At 40.6% G+C, this 26,833-nt stretch overlaps 1 long non-coding RNA gene across 1 annotated transcript in view; it reads right to left on the bottom strand.

The window, feature by feature from the left end:
• Positions 1-8,520: 8,520 nt before the first annotated feature.
• Positions 8,521-26,833, bottom strand: part of LOC307194060 — a 35,114-nt gene continuing 16,801 nt past the window's right edge. Inside the window, exon 3 of the long non-coding RNA XR_013830490.1 lies at positions 8,521-8,657. This is a non-coding gene — a long non-coding RNA (uncharacterized lncRNA). The remainder of the gene's footprint in view (positions 8,658-26,833) is intronic.

Here is a 26,833-nt window from a genome sequence, read left to right as displayed (position 1 = left end):
AATTCCAGCCTCAAAGCCTAGCACGGTTATCTCAGTCTTCCCCAAAGGACAAATTTCTCCTTGCTGTTAAAAACATGTATAACTAGGAAATGGGCCCAGAGGGAGAGTGGCTCACAGGGCAGGCCTTTGTGAAGCCTTTTCCTGGAAAGGACACCCAGGACTTGGATTTCTGACGGGGCATTTTTTAGTAGATATAATTTGGGTAGACGCTTCAAAGGTTCCCTAGTGTTACAGAAGAAGGTCAAGAACAGATTAAACGTGCAGTTTCCCAGACTGGATGCCCTCCTGGCCTTGGTAGTGATAAGAGTTAACATGGAAGGGAAGAAACTTACATCTGGAGAGCTCATACTTTATAAACGGGTACAGGCACTGCTCTTGGTTTTAACTCATTTAGCCCCAAACTACCTTCTGAGGAGGTTGAAATTTTCCACATTTCACAGAGCAGAGGTGTGACCTCCCTGCATGGCACTGCCATTAAGTCATTTAGTCACAGAAATCTGTGACTCCAGAGCCCAGGTTCATCTCACTACACTAACCACCCTGCCTTAAAATCCATCAATCTATTGAAGCTGGGCCTTCCCTGGTAGCACAGTGGTTAAGAATCCACCTGCCAATGCAGGAGACACGGGTTCGATCCCTGGTCCAGGAAGATCCCACATGCCGTGGAGCAACTAAGCCTGTGCACCACAACTACTGAGCCTGTGCTCTAGAGCCTGCGAGCCACAAGTACTGAGCGCGCATGCTGCAACTACTGAAGCCCGTGCATCTAGAGCCCGTGCTCCGCAACGAGAAGCCACCGCAATGAGAAGCCCGCACACCGCAATGAAGAGTAGCCCCTGCTCGCCGCAACTAGAGAAAGCCTGTGCGCAGCAACTAAGACCCAACGCAGCCAAAAATAAACAATAAATAACTATTTTTAAAAATCTATTGACGCTTTTGTCACATTTCATATTGCTACTTATGGTCTAATGCAAATTCTAATGTGGCACATACACATTTGCAATGACTGGTCTACAAAACTAAGCGCTTAGACAACCCAAATCACCTCTCCAGTATTTGCTATTCTGGCAAAAATGTTGGAGAATCAAAACTGTCCACTGATGAATCACTGAAAGCAATTCTTAGACTGGGGCTGGGGGAGTGTAGTTTGTAAATCCACATCCAGTATGTTGATAAGTACCTTCAAAGACTTCTCTTTCCCCAACCCAGCACAACCACCAGGACCAGAACGGAACTTAGTTTTCCTTCTCTGGAATCCATTTACCAATTCAACTTCTTTTAAAATGTTTATATTAATATTCAGAGACTGAAGCCACATTTTTTTTATTGTACTGTTTAAAAATTTTTTTAACATCTTTATTGGAGTATAATTGCTTTACAATGGTGTGTTAGTTTCTGCTCTATAACAAAGTGAATCAGTGATACATATACATATGTTCCCATATCTCTTCCCTCTTGCGTCTCCCTCCCTCCCACCCTCCCTATCCCACCCCTCTAGATGGTCACAAACCACCTAGCTGATCTCGCTGTGCTATGCGGCTGCTTCCCACTAGCTATCTACCTTATGTTTGGTAGTGTATATATGTCCATGCCACTCTCTCACTTTGTCACAGCTTACCCTTCCCCCTCCCCATATGCTCAAGTCCATGCTCTAGTAGGTCTGTGCCTGTATTCCCGTCTTACCCCTAGGTACTTCATGACCTTTTTTTTTTTTCTTAGATTCCATACATATGTGTTAGCATACGGTATTTGTTTTTCTCTTTCTGACTTACTTCACTCTGTATGACAGACTCTAGGTCCATCCACCTCACTACAAATAACTCAATTTCGTTTCTTTTTATGGCTGAGTAATATTCCATTGTATATATATATATCACATCTTCTTTATCCATTCATCTGTCGATGGACACTAAGGTTGCTTCCATGTCCTGGCTATTGTAAATAGAGCTGCAATGAACATTTTGGTACATGACTCCTTTTGAATTATGGTTTTCTCAGGGTATATGCCCAGTAGTGGGATTGCTGGGTCGTATGGTGGTTCTATTTGTAGTTTTTTTTTTTTTTTTGCGGTACACGGGCCTCTCACTGTTGTGGCCTCTCCCGTTGCGGAGCACAGGCTCCAGACGCACAGGCTCAGCGGCCATGGCTCACGGGCCTAGCCACTCCGCAGCATGTGGGATCTTCCTGGACCGGGGCACGAACCCGTTTCCCCTGCATCGGCAGGCAGACTCTCAACCACTGCGCCACCAGGGAAGCCCCTCATTGTAGTTTTGATTTGCATTTCTTTAATGATTAGTGATGTTGAGCATTCTTTCATGTGTTTGTTGGCAATCTGTATATCTTCTTTGGAGAAATGTCTATTTAGGTCTTCTGCCCATTTTTGGATTGGGTTGTTTGTTTTTCTGTTATTGAGCTGCATGAGCTGCTTATAAATTTTGGAGATTAATCCTTTGTCAGTTGCTTCATTTGCAAATATTTTCTCCCATTCTGAGGGTTGTCTTTTGGTCTTGTTTATGGTTTCCTTTCCTGTGCAAAAACTTTTAAGTTTCATTAGGTCCCATTTGTTTATTTTTGTTTTTATTTCCATTTCTCTAGGAGGTGGGTCAAAAAGGATCTTGCTGTGATTTATGTCATAGAGCGTTCTGCCTATGTTTTCCTCTAAGAGTTTGATAGTGTCTGGCCTTACATTTAGGTCTTTAATCCATTTTGAGTTTATTTTTGTGTACAGTGTTAGGGAGTGTTCTAATTTCATACTTTAACATGTACCTGTCCAGTTTTCCAAGCACCACTTATTGAAGAGGCTGTCTTTTCTCCACTGTATATTCTTGCCCCCTTTATCAAGATAAGGTGACCATATGTGTGTTGGTTTATCTCTGGCTTTCTATCCTGTTCCACTGATCTATATTTCTGTTTTTGTGCCAGTACCATACTGTCTTGATTACTGTAGCTTTGTAGTATAGTCTGAAGTCAGGGAGCCTGATTCCTCCAGCTCCATTTTTCATTCTCAAGTTTGCTTTGGTTATTCGGGGTCTTTTGTGTTTCCATACAAATTGTGAAATTTTTTGTTCTAGTTCTGTGAAAAATGCCAGTGGTAGTTTGATAGGGATTGCATTGAATCTGTAGATTGCTTTGGGTAGTAGAGTCATTTTCACAATGTTGATTCTTCCAATCCAAGAACATGGTATATCTCTCCATCTATTTGTATCATCTTTAATTTCTTTCATCAGTATCTTATAATTTTCTGCATACATGTCTTTTGTCTCCTTAGGTAGGTTTATTGCTAGATGTTTTTCTTTTTGTTGCAATGGTAAATGGGAGTGTTTTCTTAATTTCACTTTCAGATTTTTCATCATTAGTGTATAAGAATGCCAGAGATTTCTGTGCATTAATTTTGTATCCTGCTACTTTACCAAATTCATTGATTAGCTCTAGTAGTTTTCTGGTAGCATCTTTAGGATTCTCTACGTATAGTATCATGTCATCTACAAACAGTGACAGCTTTACTTCTTCTTCTCCTATTTGGATTCCTTTTATTTCTTTTTCTTCTCTGATAGCTATGGCTAAAACTTCCAAAACTATGTTGAATAAGAGTGGTGAGAGTGGACAGCCTTGTCTTATTCCTGATCTTAGTGGAAATGCTTTCAGTTTCTCTGGAATCTATTTACCAATTCAACCTCTTTTAAAATGTTTATATTAATATTCAGAGACTGAAGCCACATTTTTTAAAAATTCATTTTACTATTAATGAAACTAAGGTATAAGGCAGGTTACAAGCAATGCCTCCTCATCACTCTTGCCCTGATCAATCATCAAAACACCCTGACGTTCAAACATTCTTGACATGGTTCTTGAAATAAAGTTAAAGCTAAAGTAAATTCACTATAACTGGAAAAATTCATTTCTAATTTTAAGGGTGAGATTCCCATGAAATATTTTACCTGTTTTATGTATTTCCAGTTAAGCTTATATTAACTATTGAAAAAGAAAGTCTGTATCACCACCTGGATTAGTCATGAAAAGATCTAGAAAAGGGACACACACTGTGAACTCCAGGGATTAGGAAGAGAACCCCTGCTCTTCATTCCCAATGAACCTGGCCTCCTGAAAAGGCATCACACTGCAGTCTCCTTGGTTTATACAGGAGGGGGTCACAGGAGCTCAAGGTTCTAGAAAAACGTCCTGATTATAAGATAGACTATCAGAACCTGTTTTTTAAAGTCTCTTAAGTTCTACAGTTCTCAGTGACTTCTTTTAAAAACAGATGTAGCTTTTAAAAAACGGATGCACATTTCACATCTTCTGTACTTTTCCTCTTCCTGCATAGCTGATTAGCTTGGGAAGGCTGGCAAAATTTTAAATTAAGATTAGATCATGAATATAGGGAGATATCAGCAGGAAATAATATTTTAACTTTCCATTTGGTATAAAGAAAGGAACAGTTAAATCAAGGTTATGAGGAAACATGTGATATTTGTGAGGACAAAGGTTCTTTAAAAGCAAGAGAACATTACCATATGACACAGCAATTCCACTCCTAGGTATGTACCCGAGAGAAGTGAAAACATATGTCCACATAAAAATTTGTACATGAAATTTCACAGCAGCATTGTTCACAAAAGCCAAAAAGTGGAATTAACCCAAAGATCCATCAGCTGATGATAAAGTGCAGTGTATCCATGCAGTGGAATATTATTCAGCCATAATGAGGAATGAAATACCGATTCATGCTATAACATGGATGCTTAGCATAATTAAACATTATGCTTAGTGAAAGAAGCCAGTTACAAAAGATCATATATTATATTATTCCATTTTATGAACTCTCCAGAATTGGCAATCTGTTGTGACTTAAGGTATCAATAGATTAATGGATGTCAGGGGTTAGGGGAAGGGGAGTGGGGAGTGACTGCTAATGAGTACAAAGTTTCTTTTGGGGGTGATAAAATGTCCTGGAATTAGATGGTGGTGATGGTTGCACAACTCTGTGAATATATGAAAAACCAGGAACTTGTCCATTTTTGAATGGTGAATTTTATGATATGTAAATTATATCTTTATAAAGCTTTTATTTAAAATGCAGATACAATAAAAGGTGACATGTAAAAGAATCAATATATACTATTTGTGAAATTCTGGAAGTGAATAAAGGGGATACATTTTTTAAAAGAAGAAGAGAAAAGCTCTTCATCATTCCTCCCCTTCCCTCCTTCCCTGTCTGTTCCCTCACAATTCAGTCCTACAGTCATTAGATGGGGCAGACAAAAGTGGCATCTGCAACATGGGGGAGCCATGCTCCAGAGCAGGGTTGGAGGAAGAGGGCATCCACCTGGGGGTGGAGGTGCTGGACATGGGAGATGAGTCACATGCCAGGGAGGCTGATCAAATAAGTGAATATACTCAGAACACAGAAGCCAAGTGGCTCATTGTCTAAAACGGTAGTTACAAACATAGAAAGTGAGAAAATTACAATGAACCCTGAGGTACTGGGTTAGAATTGGCGGTATTGGTGTGAACTCACGGTTTTCAATATATAGATTGATATAGAAATACTCGTAGATATAAGTGTATGTAAATGTGTATATATGTTTATATATGGAATATATCCCCTAGGGCTCTGCCCACTTAGAGGGCCTGGAGCAAAGAGCAGCTCTGGTATACTCAGATCCCAGATTCTGGTTACTTTTGTTCCATTAAAAGGAACCAGAGCTCTTTGGAGAAATGGACGATTCTGGGACCGAGGCAAGGAAAGTACAGGTGAGTTTATAATATCTTGTATCAGAAAGTAAGGAAGTGCTCAAAGAATGATGGGGACATGTCAAAAGGACACAGAAACCAGCATAAAGGGGCTCCTACTGGCTATATTAGGGACCATTGAAACATCAAAATAAATAATGAAAATAATGGATCATAAGCCACTTAATAAAACAGGAAATCTTGAGTCCCTGCAAACATATAAACAGTAAATGAATACATGAAAGTTTGGTGAGGAATGGCATATCTACATAGTTTCAAAGTTTCTCCCACAAAATGCTTATTAATTACAAAGTAGATAAAGAACACTCCACCAGGAAAAAGACAAATGGGCCTGATATATTCCACCTTAATCAAGTGACCGCAGTGAACATCAGCAGTAATGGGACAGACGGAAATCACCTGTAAGCTAAGAAAAGCATTGAAAAGAGCACAGCGTCATTTCTGTGACATTCCTGCCAAAGATGCAAGCCTGAATCTAGTCATCAGGAAACATCCGATAACTCAAGTCAGGGACACTCTACAAAATAACAGGTCTGCAATCTTCAAAGTGTTATGGTCCTCAAGACTAAGGAAAGACTGAAGAAGTGTTCTAGACTATAGGAGACTTGCCAAATGCACTGCATGATTGTGACCTGGGGCCTGGGGCTGAGACGGCTGCCATTACTATCCTTACCATGACGGCTGGATTGTGGGTGTATAGAACAGGGCTCTGGTTTTAAGGAAACATACACTGAAATATTTGAGGTAATGGAGCAGCTTACCCCCAAATGGCTTACGAAAGAGAAAATTGTTCTTTGCACTATACTTCCAACTTGTCTGTGACTTTGTGATTGCTTTTTTAAAAACAATAAAGCAGGGCTTCCCTGGTGGCGCAGTGGTTGAGAGTCCACCTGCCGATGCAGGGGACGCGGGTTCGTGCCCCAGTCCGGGAAGATCCCACATGCCGCGGAGCGGCTGGGCCCGTGAGCCATGGCCGCTGAGCCTGCGCGTCCGGAGCCTGTGCTCCGCAACGGGAGAGGCCACAACAGTGAGAGGCCCATGTACCACAAAAACAAAACAAAAAGCAAAACAAAAAACAATGTGAGAGGAACCTGAAAGAGGAGGAGCAACACTTTCTGTGTATGCGCTCTGTCCACACTTCCAGCTGGCACTTGAACCATGTGTGTGCAGGTCAGACTCAAGAGTCCCAGCAAAAGACCAGAAAGCTGAATCAAGATATGAATGACTGCCCACTGCAGGTGAGGGAGAATTTGCAAGTTAACTGCCTGTCAAAGCAAAAGTATCAAAAGTCTCTGAGGAATATAACAGAATCCAGAGTCTCCACAGCACAGCATTCGTGACGTTTAGCGCTGCACCGTTTAATGAACAGCCAGAGCCGTATGTGACTCCCGAGCACTGGAAACGTGGCTAGGGCAACTGATGAGCTGAACCGTTTGTTAAGTTTCATGTTAATTGATTTAAATTCTAAAATTAACTTCGCTTTGGGAAAACTTTTAAGTTTGGAATGACCGGGTATATGAATCTAATATTTCAACAGCAACTTTTATGAAATCTAAATACAGATAAAGTATTTCCAATGGAAATTTGGTGTCAGCATTGAGGTCTTCTGTAAGTGTAAAGTACATACCAGGCTCTGTAGACTTAGTACACAGAAAAGAATGTAAAATATCTTATTACCAATTTTAAATAGTGATTACATGTTGAAATGAGATAATATTTTAGATACATTTATTTGGTCAAATAAAAATATTATTGAAATTAATTTCACCTATTTCTTTTTATTTTTGTAATGTAGCTACTGGAAAATTTAAAATTATTTATGTGACTCACTTTATATTTCTATTGAATAGCACTAGTCTGGGATATTATCCAAATATGCTCAAAAATGAAGAACCAGAGAAATGCGACCCTTCTCAAAGGAAAAAAATCAAAGCAGGCCAACCCTGAGATGATCCAGATGTTAGAATTACCAGATAAGGACTTTTAAGCAGCTATTTTAACTACGCTCAATGTAGTCAAAGAAATATGCTCATAATTGAAAGAAAAACCAAGAAATCTAAGCAGATAAACAGAAATTATTAAAAAAGAACCAAATGAAAACTCTAAAACTGAAAAATACAATGTCTAAAATTAAAAATTCACTGAATGGACTTCATAGCAGAATGGAGATGCTAAGAAAGAGTCAGTGAATTTGAAGACACATCAATGAAAATTATGCAATCCGAAATATAGACAGGAAAAATATTTTATAAAATGAACAGAGCCTCAGGGGTCTGGAAGACAATACCAAAATGTCCGAGAGAGCAGAGGAAGAGGTAGAAAAAAATATTTGAAGAAATAATAGCTGAAAACTGTCTGATTGCTCTGCATTGGGTTGAGCATACAGTAGATGCTCAATAACCACTTCAGGTAAGAACAAACGCAAATACTAAGTTTCAAAGTACATGTTGACCAAATACTCTTTATATGGAAGCCTTAAAAAATAAACTAATATGACTATAATAGTGCTACACACAAAATATGACCCAAGCACATGATAACTGTCCCAAACCTGCCAGAATTTAATTGAATTGTGACAAACAAAACTCTATTTGGGACAGTGGGGGAAAGCCAGACGAGGTTGCATGCTCCTGTAATATGCTGCATCCCCCCCTCCATACTGGGTGATTCTGAGTCTTTTCCGCACTGTACCTGAGCCAGCACATCTTGAAACTGTTCTCTCGTGAGAGGCAGCAGGAAGGTTGTGATGACTCTTCGCAGTTCATTCTTTGTCACTGTCATGTTGTTACTGATGTCGAGCAGGTGAAAGGCTTTCTTCAACTCATCTCCTTTATCAGTAATTTTTTGAAATAAAATCCGCTTTATATCTAAGGATGACAGTATTGGATGTGCAACAGCTGTGGCTATAAAAGAGAGACAGCTATTTATTAAACGCTCTTAAAGCTAAGACAATAAACAGCATTTCACTGTGTACTAGAATCCAACAAACTTCTAAACAGTATTTCTTCCACTACATCTAGGTTTACAAGTAGATGACCCACAATTGCAAATCTGCAGTCATTTGTGGCACCTCTGAAATTTACATTTCAATCAATATAAAGTAATAGTAGTAACATTAGAAAAAAAGAGCGGAGATAATCTTCCCTATAAAGGACCTATGTCACAAGTGAAAAACATGGATATTGAAATAAAACTTAGTTAAGAATCAATTTTATCTCAAATAAATCTTCAAAATATTATATTCACTTTTCATCCCCTTGCCAATTTTTGAGGGGAAAACATGTAATTCTTAAATCTACAACCTTTTCCTTTCAAAGACAAGGAAGAGGTGAGTGTCACTGGATACTAAAGGATAATGAAGAATGTTTAGTTCCCGAATGAGCTTGCAGGGCGCCTGCACTTCCTGGTGAGGAAAGGGGTCCCAGCTCTAAGGGTTTAGGTCCCAGAGTCCCCGTGTCACCAAAGGGCAGCTGACACCCTACAAACACAGTAACTACAAATTAACTCATGGTGCCAATCAGTATCATAAACATGAAGATGTGATTAGTCCCTTTCGATATTTTATAACCTAGTAGGTAAAGAGGAGGCTAAGAACCATGGTAGCTTGGTAAATCTCTTATATCTATTAATGAGATTGCAAAGGCTTGGTGACCATCATTCATTTAGGATGCTCTGCTCTTGGAAAGCTTAGACTCTGGAGGGGGAAGCAAAACAAGAAACAGACAAATGAATGATGAGGTAACGGTAGATAGTGCCAAGTGCCGCAAAGGCAGCAGGACAAACCAACGAGGTGGGGGGCAGCCGGGGAGCTTAGGATGGGGGTCACAACGGAGCTGCTGTTTGTTACGGGTGGTGTTTCGGGATGTGGAACCAGATGTTCACCTAGGAGAACACAGACAGGCAGAAGAGGGCTGGGCACAGAGCCTGGGGGAGAAGGGTCTTAAATCTCCCACGAGAACTCCAAGGATGCTCAATGTGCAGGAGTGGCTGCCTGCATCCCTCTGCGTTTCTGACTGTCGCTTCAAACCTCAGAAGCAGCTGATTCACGTGGCGGAGCTGCAGGGCTCCACATCAGCTGGTGAAGAGTATTTCTCCCTCTGCCCGCCCAGCCTGGAATTCCTCCTCCTGAACCCAGCGTCACAGAGGGACCCCTTTATGTCTTTATGTCTCCATCTTGAAATCTTTTTTTTCAGAATTTTCATGCGCATTTTCAGGTGCTTTCCAAGCAGCCCCATCTTGGCAATCAATAATTCTAATTTTGGGGCTTCCCTGGTGGCGCAGTGGTTGAGAGTCCGCCTGCCGATGCAGGGGACACGGGTTCGTGCCCCGGTCCGGGAGAATCCCGCGTGCCGCGGAGCGGCTGGGCCCGTGAGCCATGGGCGCTGGGCCTGCGTGTCCGGAGCCTGTGCTCCGCAACGGGGAGAGACCCCAACAGTGAGAGGCCCGCATACCGCAAAAAAAAAAAAAAAAAAAAAAAAAAAATTCTAATTTTGAAGTATCAGAAATATTGCTTTGAAACTATTTGAGTTTACTTGAGGGCAGACTTTTTATTTCGCAAGCCTAATGCAACTTCTGGAATTTAAAATGAAAGCGGTAGCCGAACTTGCACAATCTGCTGGTGGGAGAGTACGAACTGATATGATCTTTCTGGAGGGGAATGTGACAAAATTTTCTACATCCGTTTAGGATACAGAAAGTCACAGCAGATTGTCATTCTGACCCTGCAATGAGAACAAGTAGGATAAGCTAAAAAAAGAGAGGGGTTTGAAACCCACCAAAGAACTGAGGGTACAAATAAACTAAACTCCAGAAAGGACCAGCCACTCCTCAGAGAGAAAACACCCATGACTCCTTTCACCCTTGAAGAGCCTTGGGCAGAGAAGCAGATTCATCCTACACAGGGGGATGGAGAAAACAAGCGATTGCTTAGTAGCCATGTGGACCGATCCCATGGATTTGCATCCCAAGAGCCTCAGTCACAGAGCGAGTCTGCACCCGTCCTCGTGGGCCTTCACACGTTGCACAGGAAGCACCCCAAAGCTGGGAGTGAGGCAGGAGAGCTGTGCGATATGCCCCGAGGGATGCAGGGTCTTCCCGAAGTGTCAGGCAGCTGCTCACCGTGCCTGAGTACAGACCAGCGGCAAACCCCTCTGAAGCGTACGGGGCCCTCACCGAGTGCACCTCAGCAGCCCCTGCAATTGCAGGCAGGGCGGCAGGGCGGAGGGCGACCTCCTAAGGTGCACGAAGCTAGCAGCTGAGCTGGAGGACAAACAGAGCTCCCCAGAAACCCTCCAAAAGTGGCAGGAGGGCTGGAAAGCAGAGAGCCCGCCACAGGATGCCAAGCTGGCAGCTGGACTCTGAAGCAGAGATGGCTGGAGTCTCAGCAGTGCTCAGCTCGCAAGGCCTGTTGAAGGGAAGCATTTGAAACAAGGGGTCACGTGAATCTAACCAAAGCTGCAACCAGATCCAGACAGAGCTCAACTGAGAAATTAAACTGAGCCAGCCCACCTCACCAGCAGCCTGAGCAGAAGGGCTTTACCACCTTTTTCTGGTGGTAAATATGATTTACTTCTGTCTCTGCTCTGCTTTACACAAATGTCTGGTGTTAAATCCTTTTAAAATTGCAAGACAAGTAAACAAAGAAAAGGTGACCTGATCAAGAGCAAAAAAGAATCATGGAAGACCCACAGAGAGAACAGATGTAGAAACGATCAGGTATTTAATCCAAGAATGACAAATATGTTAAAGAGATTAAGGGAAAACTGACAAAATGCTGAACACGAAGGGAATTTCAGCAGAGAAGTGGAAACTATTTTTTTAAAGCACATGAAAAAGCTAGAAATTAAAAATACAATATCAAAGCGAAGAGCTCATTTAATTTGTTTAACGGCAGAACTGTACACAGTAGAAGAAAGGACTAGTGAATAGAAAGTCAGGCCAACAGAAATTATTCAAATTGAAACATAAACATAAAGCAAAAAACGTCTTAAAAGGAAACAGGGTGTCTAATATCTGTAGCTTACAGATTCACCCATGAATTGTGCTTTCTTTAATATGAGTCATATAAGCACATATCTACACGTGTGTGCGCATGCACGACGTGCGTGAGAGACAGGCCAGCCAGACACTTATGGTGACCAACTCTGGAGAGAAAAGGGGTGCTAGGAGACATTATATATGTATGTATATAATTTTTATTTAAATATATTTGTTTCTATATATATAATTTTTATTTAGAAAAGAAAAAAATAATTCAGTACATAAAAAACATAAATAAAAGGCAAATGACAAATGAAAAAAGATACTGATGGCACATAAGGCAGATAAAGGATTAATATTTTAATACAAAGAGCTCATACAAATAACTAAAAAGACCAACCCACAGTGGGTAAATGGGCAAAGGACATGAACAGGCAGCTGACAAAAGAAAGACATAAACATGATGAACTTGACAATCAAAGTTAACCTCACCATTAGAGAAATGCAGATTAAAATCACAACAGAAGGGCTTCCCTGGTGGCGCAGTGGTTGAGAGTCCACCTGCCGATGCAGGGGACGCGGGTTCGTGCCCCGGTCCGGGAAGATCCCACATGCCGCGGAGCGGCTGCACCCGTGAGCCATGGCCACTGAGCCTGCGCGTCCGGAGCCTGTGCTCCGCAACGGGAGAGGCCACAATAGTGAGAGGCCCGCGTACCGCAAAAAAAACAAAAAAAAACAAAGAAAAAAATCACAACAGAATATTGTTTATGCATATCAAATGGACAAAATGTAAGAGATAATATTCTGCGTTAGGATATTCAGAAACAAGTACTTGTAAATATCACTTGTGCGGATGTGCAGCACAAGCTTCCAAAAGGCAATTTGGTGGCGCTCACGAGCCTTAAGGGTGTGGATGCCCTTTACTCCAGTAATCCCACTTCACTCCATTCTTCTTGGTACTGTCAGAAAGCTAGTTAAACTGAGATACATCCGAAGTACACTCTAGGCGTGGGGCTATTGGGCTGGAAGACATTTATTATGGATGGTAAATGTTTGTGTTGGAAGTTGCCAGTTATCCCTCAACATCCATTCTCCCTTCTTGCCTGAGATTTGGACAGACACATGGCCCACTTGAAATAGTCTCTCTGGTAGATGCCTGTGGCCTCTCACTGATGCAGGTGAGCACAGGTGGCAAGCGTGACTTCTGACTAGAATGCCTTTCTTCCGGTCCATCCTTTCACTACGTCCCACTGAGTCCTTCCCGTTCCCCTCAGGCTGTGCACTCATAGCGCTTTGTACGTGCTTCTGGACCGGCACTGGTATTGTTCTGCTGGAATTCCTCCTCTCCCTCTCAAGACTGTGGGATCCTTCAGGGCAGACCCTCTACCGGACCCGTCTCTTTATCCTCCGTCCCTGTGATAGTTCTTGTCACATATTAGGGCTCAGAAAATGTTTGTGAAGGAAGGGAGGGAGGGAGGAATGGACAAATGAAAAGACACATTTTTGGGAAATTATAATGTCAAATTTTGTTGCTTTAAAACTGAATGATCCAAATAAGTTAAAATTTTACATCCACACAAAAATCTGCATGCAAATGTCTATAGCAGCTTTATTCATAATTGCCAAGGCATGAGAGCAACCAAGATGTCCTTCAGTAGTGAATAAACTGTTGTACATCCATACAAGTGAATTTTTTTTTTTTTTTTTTTTTTGGCGGTACGCAGGCCTCTCACTGTTGCGGCCTCTCCCGTTGCGGAGCACAGGCTCCGGACATGCACACTCAGCGGCCATGGCTCACGGGCCCAGCCGCTCCACGGCATGTGGGATCTTCCCGGACCAGGGCACAAACCCACGTCCCCTGCATCGGCAGGCGGACTCCCAACCACTGCACCACCAGGGAAGCCCCATACAAGAGAATATTATTCAGAGAAAAAAAGAAATGAACTATCACATCATGAAAAGACATGACGGAGCCTTTAGTGCATATTGCTAAGTGAAAGAAGCCAATGTGAAAATGCTATGGACTGAATGATTCCAACTAAATGACATTCTGAAAAAGGCAAAACTACGGAGACAGTAAGAAGACCAATGGTTGCCTGGATTGCGGCGGGGAGGGATGAATAGGCAGAGCACAGAGGATTCTTAGGGCAGTGAAACTACTGCGTATGAAGCAGTAACGGTAGACACATGTCATTATACGTTTATCAAAACCCAAAGAACGTACAACACAAAGAGTGTGAACTCTAATAATGTGTCAATAATGGCTCATCAGTTCTAATGAATGTACCACACTAATGCCAATGCTGCTAATAAGGGAAACTGGGGATGGGGAGTGAAGAGGTGTATGGGAATTCTCTGCACTTTAGCTCAGTTTTTCTGTAACCCTAAAACTACTCAGGGAGTTCCCTGGCAGTACAGTGGTTAGAACTTGGCACCCTCACTGCCATGGCCCAGGTTCTATCCCTGGTCAAGGAACTAAGATCCCACAAGCCACACAGTACGGCAAAAAAAAACACAAAAAAAACCTACTCGAAAAATATAGCCTATTAATTAAGAAAAAACTGAGGAGTGAGGCAGTATACTAGATAACATAGTAGTTAATTCCATGGATCCTGGAATCACACTGTCTGGGTACAAATCTCAACCCTGCTACCTAAAAGCTATACAACTTTTGGGCAAGTAGCTTGATAAACCTGTATCTCAGATTCCCCATAAAGAAAACTGGGACAATAACAGAATTTATTTCACAGCTTTACTGTGAGGATTAAATGTCATGTGAGGCCTTTGTACAGAGTCTAGTACATACTAAACATACGTAACGATATCTACTGTTAGCATCATTTGCTCAGGAATACTCACATGAAGAAGGTCTGAACACATTTTGGAAACCATTCCTTGAATACACTCTACATGGTGAAGAGTGGGGTCTGAAATGCGTGAATTTTTGTGTGTGAGGATACAAAGTATGCCAATCTGGTACAACTGCCATTTTGCACGTTAAAACCCTGTGATATTAAAAAAAAAAATAGGTTACATTATCTTCAAGCACATCCTACAAATGTGGCCAACCTCTTATCTATTCCTCTTCTGAGAGGGCAGCTGGAGACTGTAGAAATGCCGCTAGTCATGACCTTCATGCCAATATTTCAAAGACTATTCTTAGAGGGAACACAGAATTGTGATTTTAGACTCACTTTTACAGCAGATCCAATAATCTTCAAAAATGGGACAACAAAGAGGCATTTGGATAGGAAAATCCACCTGCACCTCAACTACCAGTGACTCATTTCCTGGGGGGGTGGGCAGCAGGGGTGGAAAGTGTGGGTACTCTGAGCTCTCCTGAAGTGCCTCACTGTACATCCAACACACAGTCAGAGGCACAGCTGGGGAAAAGAGCACCAAAAATGGTGGAGGAAGGACCTCTGAAAATCATCTCCAAAAAAGTAAGGAGAACACTGGCGAAAACTGTCCGAATCAGCTGTTTCAGAACTCTGGAAATTAACCAAAGGTTTGCAGCAATCTGGGGGGTGCTTACTCATGAGAGATGCCAGAATCTCAGAATGAACACCAAGTTGTATGGCATTTTAACTTCTCCTATTCCCATCTCCCCTCACCCCCAAATCTGCAACAGCCTTGAAACCAACATCCTACAATCACAGTGAAAACCCAGCAGCCTGCCGGTCACTGGAGGGGAAGGAACGGGGTTGAAGCTCCTTCCAAGCCCCATTATCAGAAAATTTTCATCGTATGACTTACCTGATGGCTCCCTGAAAGACCCCTCTCACAAGGCTGTCTTTATTAGAACTGACTCAGAGCTTGCCCAGTGAGAACAAGCTATTGTCAAAAGGCATTTGTTGAAAAAAATTCAGGGGCAATTGTTTAAAATTTTAGCTGCCTGAACGGGTGGATAACAGACAGAGCAAATAATAGCCTAACCAAAAAGCTTAAACCGAAAAGCTGGGGAATGAGACGTCCGTAGCGGCTTTGAGAAGCTCCCACATATTCCTGGGAATCTAGAAGGCTGTGAGCATGCCTAGGAAAGACCTGAGAAGGCCCTAAGCTCCCAGCTCTGGCTGACCTTGAGGCTCTGCGCAAGCAGGAGGTGGAGGCTGAGGCTGTAAACTGCCTGGCTGAGGGTTGACAGAATGCTCCAACACACACCAAGAGCCCCTCGGCAAAGACTGGAAAACTGCTGCGTCCAGGCGTTTAAGGAAAGCTCTGTCCCATCACACACGGACCAATAAGCTAACCGGTCACGGACTTCAGTGGCCACACGTGACAAACAATACAGACCGTACCAAGTTAATTTAGAAAAGTCACTAAACAAACAAAACATGGAAAGGAGGGAGAACATGATTTTGAGAACTGCCACATTCTTAAAATGTCTAGTTTTCAACAAAAATTTTATGAGACGTGCAACAAAAAAAAAGTACGCCTACACATACGTATCTTCAGAAACCATACAAGCAAGGAAAGAGTGGGATGAAACGTTTAACCTGTCAAAGGGAAAAAACCCACCAACCTAGAATTCTGTATCCAGCAAACAGCCTTCAGAGTTAAAGACAAATAAAGACTTGATCATACAAACAAAAATCGAGGAAATGTCACCAGCAGACCTGCTTGTAAGCAGACCTGCTTGTAAGAAGTAGTAAAACAACTTCTTCAGAGAGAAGAAAAAATCATATGGGTCAGAAACTCAGACCTACATAAAGAAAGAAAGAGCATTAGAGAAAGAATAAATGAAGGCAAAAAAAACATATATGCACCTAATAACAGAGCCCCAATATACATGAAGTAAAAACTGGTGAACTGAAAGGAGAAACAGACACTTCAACAATAATAGCTGGAGACTTCAGTGCTCACTTTCAGTACGGACACAACAATTAGCCAGAAGATTAACAAGGAAACAGAACACTTGAACAACGCTTTAAACCAATTAGACCTAACAGACATCTATAGAACACTCCACCCAACAACGGTAGAATACACCTTCTTCTCAAGTGGACGTGGAACATTCTCCAGGATAGACCATTTGTTAGGCCATAACACAAGTCTCAATAAATTTAAAAGGACTGAAAACATCAAAGGATGTTCTCCAACCACACGGGAATGAAATCAGAAATAAGTATCAAAAAAATGAGATAATTCACACATATGTGGAAGTTAAACAACACACTCTTAAATAACCAATGAGAAATTAGCAAATACTTTTAGATGAATGAAAATGAAGGCACAACATACCAGAACTTATGGGATGCAGCTAAAGCAGTGCTTAGAGTAAAAATTATAGCCGTAAATGTCTATATTAAAAAGGAAAATTTCAAATTAATAATTTAACCTTCTTCCTCAAGAAACTAGAAAAATAAGAGTAAACTAATCCCAAAGTGAGGAGAATGAAGGAAATAATAAAGATTAGAGCAGAAATAAATAAAATCAAATTTAGAAAAACAATAGAGAAAGCCAACAAAATTAAAAGCTCTTTAAAAGATCTGCAAACTGCCAAATTTTTAGCTAGACTGACCAGGAAAAAGTGAGAAACACTCAACTTACTAAAATCAAGAACGAAAGAGAAGACATTACTATTGACCTCACCAAAAAAAGGATTCTAAGGGAATACTATGAACAATTAATTGTATGCCAACAAATTAGATAACCTACATGAAATGGAAAATTCTTTAAAAAATGCAAGCTACTGAACCTGACTAAAAAGGAAACAGAAAATCTGAATAGACCTAAAACAAAAGACTGAATTAACAGTCAAAAAACTTCTTGCAAAAAAACCCAGGACCAGATGGGTTCGCTGGTGAATTCTACCGAGTATTTACAGAAGAATAATTAAAACCAATTCTTCAAAAACTCTTCCAAAAAACAGAAAAGGAGAGAACACTTCCCAACACATTCTATGAGGCCAGTATGACATCAATACCAAAACCAGGCAAAGACACCAAAAGAGAGAGAGCTAAAGGCTAATGTTCCTTATGGATACAGGAAATATCCTCAACAGAGCACAAACATACTGAATCCAGCAACACTAAAAAGAATCGGACATCATGACCAAGTGAGATTTATCCCAGGAATGCAAGAATGGCCGAACATAGGTGGTCACAAGGCACCGGAGCTGATCTCCCTGTGCTATGCAGCTGCTTCCCACTAGCTATCTAGTCTACCAAATGTAAATTAGATAACTAGTGGGAAGCAGCTGCATAGCACAGGGAGATCAGCTTGTGCTTTGTGACCACCTAGAGGGGTGGGATAGGGAGGGTGGGAGGGAGATGCAAGAGGGAGGGGATATGGGGATATATGTGTACATATAGCTGATTCACTTTGTTATACAGCAGAAACTAACACAACATTGTAAAGCAATTATACTCCAATAAAGATGTTAAAAAAAGTAAAAAATTAAATTAAAATATATGCCCCTAAAAAAAATGAATGTAATATACACCACATTAATAGAATCAAGAAAAAATGCATGATCAACTCAACTGATGCAGAAAAAGCATTTCACAAAATCCTACACCCTTTCACGATAAAAACACTCAACAAACTAGAAATAGAAGGGAACTTCCTTGACCTGACAAAGGGCATCAGTGAAAACCAATAGCTAACACCATACATAATGATAAAAGAATAAAGGATAAAAGTTTTCCGCTAAGATCAGGAACAAGGATGTCTATTCAACATTGTACTGAAGGTTCTAGCCAGGGCAACTAGGCAAGAAAATAAATAAAAGGTATCCAGATTGGAGACTAATAAGTAAAACTATCTCTATATACTGATAATATGACTTTGTACGTATAAAATCCTTGGGAACACACATATAAACACACACAAAAACACACAAACACACACAACTATTAGAAATAATAAACAAGTTCAGTAAGGTGTAGGATACAAGATCAATATACAAAAATCATTTAAAACTTAAAAATATATATATACAAAACAATTGTAGTTCTACACAACTGCAATGAACACACTGAAAAGAAAATTAAGAAAACAATTCCATGTACAATAGTATCAAAAAGAATAAAATACTTAAGAATAAACTTAACAAAAAGTACACAATTCATACACTGAAACTACAAAGTATCACTGAAAAGAAATTAAAGAAGATCTGAATAAACGGAAAGACATCCCATGTTTACGAATAAGATTATAATACTCCTCAAATTGATCGACAGATTCAATTTAATGCTCATCAAAATCTCAGCTGCCTTTTTTGCTGAAATTGACAAGTTTAGCCTAAAATTCATATAGAAATTTAAGAGATTCAGTATAGCCAAAATAATCTTTAAAAAATAAAAACAAAGTTACAGGACTTACACTTCCTGATTTCAAAATTTACTACAAAGCAACAGTAGTCAAGACAGTGTGGTGCTGGCATAAGGAGAGACATGCAGATCAATGGGATAGAATGGAGAATCTGGAAACAAACCCTTAAATGTAGCATTAACTGATTTTTGACAAGGGCTGCAAGATCATTCAATGCAGAAAGAATAGTCTTTTCAACAAATGTGGATATCCACATGCAAAAGAATGAAACTGGACCCCCACTTCATACCATATAAAAAAATTAACTCAAAATCAACCAAAGACCTAAATTTAAGAACTGAAGCTAGAGAGATTGGTTCAAGATGGCAGAGTAGAAGGACGTGCGCTTACTCCCTCTTGCAAGAGCACCAGAATCACAACTAACTGCTGAACAGTCATTGACAGGAAGACACTGGAACTCACCAAAAAAGATACCCCCACATCCAAAGACAGAGGAGAAGCCACAATGAGATGGTAGGAGGGGTGCAATCACAATAAAATCAAATCCTGTAACTGCTGGGTGGGTGACTCACAAACTGGAGAACACTTATACCACAGAAGTCCACCCACTGGAGTGAAGGTTCTGAGCCCCACATCAGGCTTCCCAACCTGGGGGTCTGGCAATGGGAGGAGGAATTCCTAGAGAATCAGACTTTGAAGGCTAGTGGGATTTGATTGCAGGACTTCGACAGGACTGGGGGAAACAGAGACTCCACTCTTGGAGGGCACACACAAAGTACTGTGCACACCGGGACCCAGGGAAGGAGCAGTGACCCCAGAGGAGACTGAATCAGACCTACCTGCTCGTGTTGGAGAGTCTCCTGCAGAGGCAGGGGGTGGCTGTGGCTCACCATGAGGACAAGGACACTGGCAGCAGAAGCTCTGGGAAGTACTCCTTGGCGTGAGCCCTCCCAGAGTCTGCCATTAGCCCCATCAAAGAGCCCAAGTAGGCTCCAGTGTTGGGTCGCCTCAGGCCAAACAACCAGCAGGGAGGGAACCCAGCCCCACTCATCAGCAGACAAGCAGATTAAAGTTTTATCGAGCTCTGCCCACGAGAGCAACACCCAGCTCTACCCACCACCAGTCCCTCCCATCAGGAAGCTTGCACAAGCCTCTTCGATAGCCTCATCCACCAGAGGGCAGACAGCAGAAGCAAGAAGAACTACAATCCTGCAGCCTGTGGAACAGAAACCACATTCACAGAATGACAGACAAGATGAAAAGGGCTATGTACCAGATGAAGGAACAAGATTAAACCCCAGAAAAACAATTAAATGAGGTGAAGATAGGCAACCTTCCAGAAAAAGAATTCAAAATAATGATAGTGAAGGTGATCCAGGACCTTGGAAAAAGAATGGAGGCAAAGATCGAGAAGATGCAAGAAATGTTTAACAAAGACCTAGAAGAATTAAAGAACAAACAAACAGAGACGAAGAATACAATAACTGAAATGAAAAATACACTAGAAGGAATCAATAGCAGAATAACTGAGGCAGAAGAATGGATAAGTGACCTGGAAGACAGAATGGTGGAACTCACTGCCATGGAACAGAATAAAGAAAACAGAATGAAAAGAAATGAAGACAGCCTAAGAGACCTCTGGGACAACATTAAACGCAACAACAACATTTGCATTATAGGGGTCCCAGAAGGAGAAGAGAGAGAGAAAGGACCCGAGAAAATATTTGAAGAGATTATAGTCAAAAACTTCCCTAACATGGGAAAGGAAACAGCCACCCAAGTCCAGGAAGCACAGAGAGTCCCAGGCAGGATAAACCCAAGGAGAAACGCACCGAGACACATAGTAATCAAATTGACAAAAATTAAAGACAAAGAAAAATTATTGAAAGCAGCAAGGGAAAAATGACATACAAGGACAACAACATACAAGGCAAATCCCATAAGGTTAACAGCTGATTTCTCAGTAGAAACTCTACAAGCCAGAAGGGAGTGGCATGATATATTTAAAGTGATGAAAGGGAAGAACCTACAACCAAGATTACTCTACCCGGCAAGGATCTCATTCAGATTCGACAGAGAAATCAAAAGCTTTACAGAAAAGCTAAGAGAATTCAGCACCACGAAAGCAGCTCTACAACAAATGCTAAAGGAACTTCTCTAAGTGGGAAACACAAGAGAAGAAAAGGACCTACAAAAACAAACCCATAACAATTAAGAAAATGGTAATAGGAACATATATATCGAGAAGTACCTTAAAGATGAATAGATTAAATGCTCCAACCAAAAGACACAGGCTCACTGAATGGATACAAAAACAAGACCCATATATATGCTGTCTACAAGAGACCCACTTCAGACCTAGAGACACATACAGACTGAAAGTGAGGGGATGGAAAAAGATATTCCATGCAAATGGAAATCAAAAGAAAGCTGGAGTAGCAATACTCAGATAAAATAGACTTTAAAATAAAGAATGTTACAAGAGACAAGGAAGGATACTACATAATGATCAAGGGATCAATCCAAGAAGAAGATACAACAATTATACATGCACCCAACATAGGAGCACCTCAATGCATAAGGCAACTGCTAAAGGCTATAAAAGAGGAAATCGACAGTAACACAATAATAGTGGGGGACTTTAACACCTCACTTACACCAATGGACAGAGCATCCAAACAGAAAATTAATAAGGAAACACAAGCTTTAAATGACACAATAGACCAGACAGATTTAATTGACATTTATAGGACATTCCATCCAAAAACAGCAGATTACACTTTCTTCTCAAGTGCGCATGGAACATTCTCCAGGATAGATCACATCTTGGGTCACAAATCAAGCCTCAGTAAATTTAGGAAAACTGAAATCATATCAAGCAACTTTTCTGACCACAACACTATGAGATTAGAAATCAATTACAAGGAAAAAAACGTAAAAAACACAAACACATGAAGACTAAACAATACGTTACTAAATAACCAAGAGATCACTGAAAACATCAAAGAGGAAATCAAAAAATAGCTAGAGACAAATGAAAACGAAAACACAATGATCCAAAATCTATGGGATGCAGCAAAAGCAGTTCTAAGAGGGAAGTTTATAGCTACACAAGCCTACCTCAAGAAACAAGAAAAATCTCAAATAAACAATCTAAACTTACACCTAAAAGAACTAGAGAAAGAAAAACAAACAAAACCCAAAGTTAGCAGAAGGAAAGAAATCATAAAGATCAAAGCAGAAATAAATGAAATAGAAACAAAGAAAACAATAGCAAAGATCAATAAAACTAAAAGCTGGTTCTTTGAGAAGGTAAACAAAATTGATAAACCATTAGCCAGACTCATCAAGAAAAACAAGGAGAGGACTCAAATCAATAAAATTAGAAATGTAAAAGGAGAAGTTATGACACCGCAGAAATACAAAGCATCCTAAGAGACTATTACAAGCAACTCTATGCCAATAAAATGGACAACCTGGAAGAAATGGACGAAATGGAAGGTATAACCTTCCAAGACTGAACCAGGAAGAAAGAGAAAATATGAACAGACCAACCACAAGTAATGAAATTGAAACTGTGATTAAAAATCTTCTAACAGGGCTTCCCTGGTGGCGCAGTGGTTGAAAGTCCGCCTGCCGATGCAGGGGACATGGGTTCATGCCCCAGTCTGGGAGGATCCCAGACATCGTGGAGCAGCTAGGCCCGTGAGCCTGCGCGTCCGGAGCCTGTGCTCCGCAACCGGAGAGGCCACAGCAGTGAGAGGCCTGCATACCGCAAAAAAAAAAAAAAATCTCCCAACAAACAAAAGTCCAGGACCAGATGGCTTCACAGGTGAAGTCTGTCAAACATTTAGAGAAGAGCTAACACCCATCCTTCTCAAACTCTTCCAAAAAACTGCAGAGAAAGGAACACTCCCAAACTCATTCTATGAGGCCACCATCACCCTGATACCAAAACCAAAGATACTACAAAAAAAGAAAATTACAGACCAATATCACTCATGAATATAGACGAAAAAATCCTCAATAAAATACTTGCAAACAGAATCCAACAACACATTAAAAGGGTCATACACCATGATTAAGTGGGATTTATCCCAGGGATGCAAGGATTCTTCAATATACGCAAATCAATCAATGTGATACACCATATTGACAAATTGAAGAAGAAAAACCATATGATCACCTCAATAGATGCAGGAAAAGCTTTTGACAAAATTCAACACCCACTTGTGATAAAAACTCTCCAGAAAGTGGGCATAGAGGGAGCCTACCTCAACATAATAAAGGCCATATATGACAAACCCAGAGCAAACATCATTCTCAATGGTGAAAAACTGAAAGTATTTCCTCTAAGATCAGGAACAAGACAAGGTTGTCCACTCTCACCACTTTTATTCAACATAGGTTTGGAAGTCCTAGCCACAGCTATCAGAGAAGAAAAAGAAATAAAAGGAATACAAATTGGAAAAGAAGAAGTAAAACTGTCACTGTTCACAGATGACATGATATTATACATAGAGAATCCTAAAGATGCCACCAGAAAACCAGTAAAGCTAATCAATGAATTTGGTAAAGTTGCAGGATCCAAAATCAATGCACAGAAATCTCTTGCATTCCTATACACTAATGATGAAAAATCTGAAAGAGAAATTAAGGAAACACTCCCACTTACCACTGCAACAAAGAGAATAAAATACCTAGGAATAAACCTAACTAGGGAGACAAAAGACCTGTATGCAGAAAACTATAAGACACTGATGAAAGAAATTAAAGATGATACAAACAGATGGAGAGATATATACCATGTTCTTGGATTGGAAGAATCAATACTGTGAATATACTGTGATTATACTACCGAAAGCAATCTACAGATTCAATGCAATCCCTGTCAAATTACCAATGGCATCTTTTACAGAACTAGAACAAAAAATCTTAAAATTTGTATGGAGACACAAAAGACCCCGAATAGCCAAAGCGGTCTTGAGGGAAAAAAATGGAGCTGGAGGAATCAGACTCCCTGACTTCAGACTATACTACAAAGCTACAGTAATCAAGACAATATGGTACTGGCACAAAAACAGAAACATAGATCAATGGAATGGGATAGAAAGCCCAGAGATAAACCCATGCAACCATGGTCAACTAATCTATGACAAAGCAGTCAAGGATATACAATGGAGAAAAGACAGTCTCTTCAATAAGTGGTGCTGGGAAAACTGGACAGCTATATGTAAAAGAATGAAATTAGAACACTCCCTAACACCATACACAAAAATAAACTCAAAATGGATTAAAGACCTAAATGTAAGGCCAGACACTATCAAACTCTTAGAGGAAAACATAGGCAGAACGCTCTATGACATAAATCACAGCAAGATCTTTTTTGATCCACCTCCTAGAGTAATGGAAATAAAAACAAAAATAAACAAATGGGACCTAATGAAACTTAAAAGTTTTTGCACCGCAAAGGAAACTACAAACAAGATGAAAAGACAACCCTCAGAGTAGGAGAAAATATTTGCAAACAAATCAACAGACAAAGGATTAATCTCCAAAATATAAAAACAAACAACCCAATCCAAAAATGGGCAGAAGACCTAAATAGACATTTCTCCAAAGAAGACATACAGATGGCCAAGAAGCACATGAAAAGCTGCTCAACATCACTAATTATTAGAGAAATGCAAATCAAAACTACAATGAGGTATCACCTCACACCAGTTAGAATGGGCATCATCAGAAAATCTACAAACAACAAATGCTGGAGAGGGTGTGGAGAATAGGGAACGCTCTTGCACTGTTGGTGGGAATGTAAATTGACACAGCCACTATGGAGAACAGTATAGAGGTTCCTTAAAAAACTAAAAATAGGGGCTTCCCTGGTGGCGCAGTGGTTGAGAGTCCGCCTGCCGATGCAGGGGACACGGGTTCGTGCCCTGGTCCGGGAAGATCCCACATGCCGCGGAGCAGCTAGGCCCGTGAGCCATGGCCGCTGAGCCTGCGCGTCCAGAGCCTGTGCTCCGCAGCGGGAGAGGCCACAACGGTGGAGGGCCCGCGTACCGCAAAACAAAACAAAACAAACAAACAAAAAACTAAAAATAGAATTACCATATGACCCATCAATCCCACTACTGGGTATATACCCAGAGAAAACCATAATTCAAAAAGACGCCCCAATATTCACTGCAGCACTATTTACAATAGCCAGGTCATGGAAGCAACCTAAATGCCCATCGACAGACAAATGGATAAAGAAGATGTGGTACATATATACAATGGAATATCAGCCAGAAAAAGGAACGAAACTGGGTCATTTGTAGAGACGTGGATGGATCTAGAGACTGTCATACGGAGTGTAGTAAGTCAGAAAGAGAAAAACAAATATCGTATATTAACGCATATATGTGGAGCCTAGAAAAATGGTACACATGAACCGGTTTGCAGGGCAGAAATAGAGACACAGATGTAGAGAACAGACGTATGGACACCAAGGGGGAAAAGTGGCCGGGGGGGTGGGGGTGGTGTGATGAACTGGGAGATTGGGATTGACATGTATACACTGATGTGTATAAAATGGATGACTAATAAGAACCTGCTGTATAAAAAAAATTAAAAATTAAAAAAAAAGAACCTTCTGTATAGGGCTTCCCTGGTTGCACAATGGTTAAGAATCCACCTGCCAATGCAGGGGATGTGGGTTCGAGCCCTGGTCCAGGAAGATCCCACATGCCGTGGAGCAACTAATCCCATGTTCCACAACTATTGAGCCTGCGCTATAGAGCCCACGAGCCACAACTACTGAAGCTCACGCACCTAGAGCCCATGTTCCGCAACAAGAGAAGCCCATACACCACAAGGAAGACATAAATAAATCAATCTACTTCTTTTCTTAAAAAAAAAACAAAAAAAGAACCTGCTGTATAAAAAAATTAATAAAATAAAATTAAAAAAAGAACTGAAACTATAAAATTCTTAGGAGAAAACAGAGGTGTAAATCTTTGTGATTTGAGATTATGTGATAGTATCTTAGATATGACATCACAAATACAAGCAACCAAAGAAGGAATGTTAATTGGACTTCATCAAAATTAAAATTTTTGTGCTTCAAAGGACACTATCAAGAAAGTGAAAAGACAACCCACAGAATGGAATCAATTATTTGTCAATCATATATCTGATAAGAATCTAATATGTAGAACATATCAAGAACCCTTTCAACTCAATAATAAAAAGGCAAATAACCCAATTTAACAATGGGCAAAGGATCTGAACAGATACTCCTCCCAAGAAGATATACAAATGGCCAGCAAGTGTATGAAAAAACACTCAGCATCATAAGTCATTAGGAAAATATAAATCAGAACACAATAAGCTACCACTTTGCAGCCACTACGATGGCTATAATCAAAGTAACAAACAATAACAAGTATTGGCGAGGATGTAATGCTACTGGAACCCTCATACATTGCTGGTAGGAATGTAAAATGGTTCAGCTGCTTTGGAAATAGGTTGTCAGTATCTCAAAAAGTTAAACATAGAGTTAGCATATGACCCAGCAATTTTACTCCCAGGTATATAGTCAAGGGAACTGAAAATCTATGTCCGCACAAAAACTTGTACATAAATGTTCATAGCAGCGTACCCACAACAGCCAAAAAGTGGAGACAACCCAAAGGTCCATCAACTGGTAAATGGGTCAGTCTATTCATTCATGGACTATATGTAATTCAGCCATAAAAAGGAATGAAACACTGATTCGTGCTACAATAAAAGTGAATCTTGAAAATATTAGGCTAAGGCAGACCCAAAAGACCATATACTA

Source organism: Stenella coeruleoalba (assembly GCF_951394435.1).
Source record: "Stenella coeruleoalba genome assembly, chromosome: 11".
Taxonomy (NCBI): domain Eukaryota; kingdom Metazoa; phylum Chordata; class Mammalia; order Artiodactyla; family Delphinidae; genus Stenella; species Stenella coeruleoalba.
Note: the sequence above shows the minus strand (reverse complement) of the source record. Positions and strands in the feature narration are given on the sequence as shown.